The 2,910-nt window shown below is 35.6% G+C and overlaps 1 pseudogene; it reads left to right on the top strand.

Moving 5' to 3' along the window:
- Nucleotides 1-259: 259 nt before the first annotated feature.
- LOC126690380 (putative calcium-transporting ATPase 13, plasma membrane-type) lies at nt 260-2,099 on the top strand (annotated as a pseudogene).
- Nucleotides 2,100-2,910: the final 811 nt, after the last annotated feature.

Raw genomic sequence — 2,910 nt, 5'->3', positions numbered from 1 at the left:
ACTTTTTCATCTTCCCAACCAAACGGACCCTAAATCGTAACACCAAGAATAGTTATTCTAGCCAAACATTAACTTGGATGAGGAAAGTTATACAACAATTGAAGCTATGTGCTATGAACCTAAACAAATAGAAAGCATCTTTGGAGCATTTACATTGTTTTATATTTTATACAAAAAAAAGTGTTTTAAAACAAAAAATCCCTTTTTTTTATTTAATAATTTCTCAAAACACCTACAATTGATTATCTATTTTATACTCATAATCTTGTTCTATCGATACTTTCGGGGGAACATAAAAGATGAGAATGGAAATAAAGAGTTCAATGGCAGCACCACCAAGGTTTATGACATACTAAATGCTATGGTAGGTATTTTAGCTACTGCTATTACTATCACCACCATTTATACTGACAAAACAGGCACTCTCACGCTAAAAAAAATGAAGGTGACCGAGTTCTGGCTAGGCAAAGCACCAGCTACTTACACATCAATCGATTCATATATTCTTAAACTGCAACAAGAAGGAGTTGCTCTAAACACAACCGGTAATGTTTACAGGCCTACTTTAATTAGGGTCTGAAATTGAGTTCTCAGGTAGTCCCATTGAACAAGCAATTCTTTCATGGGCTGTTCTGGAGCTAAACATGGAAATGGAACAATTGAAGCAAAGCTGTAAGATTCTTTACGTTGAAGCATTCAATTCTCAGAAGACACGAAGCAGAGTCATAATAAGGAGAAAGATAGACAACACAATCCACGTACACTGGAAAGGAGCCGCAGAGATGATTTTAAAAATGTGTTCAAGTTACTATGATGCTTCTAGAATTATGAAAGATCTAGATGATGGTGAAAACATGAAATTTGAGCAAATAATTCAAGGTATGGCAGTTAGCAACCTCCGGTGCATTGCTTTTGCACATAAGCAATTTTCCAAAGAAGATCAAGAACATGATATGGAGCAAAAAAAAAGATAGAAGAAGATGATTTGGCCCTATTAGGACTAGTGGGCATAAAGGACCTGTGTCGTCCAGGGGTAAAGAAAGCTGTGGAAAGTTGTCAATATGCAAGTGTTAACGTCAAAATGATCACTGGAGACAATGTTTTCGCAGCAAAAGCTATTGCCACTGAATGTGGAATACTGAGGCTTGATCAAGACATGGGTGGAGCAATGGTAGAAGGTGTCGAATTCAGAAACTACACACTAGAGGAGAGAATGGAGAAAGTTGATAAAACTTGTGTGTTGGTAAGATCCTCAACTTTTGACAAACTACTGATGGTAAAATGTTTGAAACAAAAGGGTCATGTGGTTGCGGTCACTAGGCATTGCACAAATGATTCACCAGCATAAAAGAAGCTGATGTAAGACTTTCTATGGGAATTCAGGGCATCGAGGTGGCCAAGGAAAGCTCAGATATTGTCATTTTGGATGACGACTTTGCTTCAGTGGCCAAAATTTTAAAGTGGGGAGGATGTGTTTACAAAAATATTCAAAAGTTCATTCAGTTTCAACTCACCATGAATGTTGCTGCTATTACGGTCAACTTGGTGGCAGTCATTATATCAGTAAAGGCTCGTTGACAGAAGTCCAATTATTATGGGTGAATCTAATTACACATACCCTGGGTGCTTTAGCTCTAGCAACAGAGCAACCCACCAAGGAACTAATGAAGAAGCCATCAGTAGATCAAACTAAGCCACTTATTATCAACATTATGTGGAGAAACCTTTTTAGCCTAAGCTTTATATCAAGTTGTAGTCCTTCTGATCTTACAATCAAAGGTGAATCAATTTTTAGTGTGACCGAGAAGGTAAATGACACTTTGATCTTCACTACTTTCGTCCTTTGTCAGGTCTTCAATGAATTCAATGCAAGAAAACTCAAGAAGAAGAATGTTTTTGAAGGGATACTTAGGAACAAGTTGTTTATGGAAATCATTGCCATAACCATAGTCCTTCAGGTGGTCATGGTAGAACTTTTGAAAAAGTTTACAGGTTCAGAGAGGTTGAACAAGGGGTAATGGGGAACATGCATTGGATTTGCATTAATTTCTTGGCCAATCGATTTGATTGTCAAGAGGATACCCATTAGCTACCTATAATGAAAGAGAAGTGCTATTGCTACGTTCACAATATTTTCACAACAAATTGTAAGTAGTTAGTTATTATTAGTTATAATTTAAATTCATCATTAAAATTATTTTTTTGGTCTACTAATAACAATCTGCCGCTTAAAATTTATTGTGAAAATTTTGTAAAAATGATATGAACATAACATTTCTCAAAATGACAAAATGAAAAAGGAGACAAGGACTCTACCAATTTTGTATAAATTTCTTTTAGGGAAAAAAAAATTCCATGTCCGTAGATATTTCATTTGTTAGTATATAATGTATTTTTTAAGAAAAATATTTTATTGATTTGTTCTTTTCAAATCTAGGGACAGTTTCCGTCATGTTTTTTTGGGACTGCATAAATGTAAGTTAAATTTAAAATCATACGGTACTTGTTATTATCTTCTTTATTTGCACAAAGCTAGTGATAGTGGCCACACATCAACACTACAAGAGCTATATATTGGGAAAGTCATGCAACATAATATATTTTTCGTAGTTGTGATGGTAGCAGTGGTTATTTTTTATTTGTAGTGATTCTAGTAAATATATTATTTTATTGTGTTATTTATATTATTTTAATATGTTGAATGTTAAAATAAAACTGTGGGGCCCGGCCCAAAATAATGGGCTAATTAAACTACGGGCCCGTCCGAGAAGAATCCTGTCCGAGGAGAAGTCATAGCCCAAACATTATTTAAGCCCAATTGCGGTAAAAGAAACCTGTCCGAGGAGTAACTCCTCCTCGGACATTACAAAGTCCGGATCAAGAGCTCGCCCCAACCATTGCAGTTCATCC

This window comes from Quercus robur, chromosome 6 (genome assembly GCF_932294415.1).
Source record: "Quercus robur chromosome 6, dhQueRobu3.1, whole genome shotgun sequence".
NCBI lineage: Eukaryota > Viridiplantae > Streptophyta > Magnoliopsida > Fagales > Fagaceae > Quercus > Quercus robur.
This window is presented reverse-complemented; position numbering and strand designations above follow the sequence as displayed.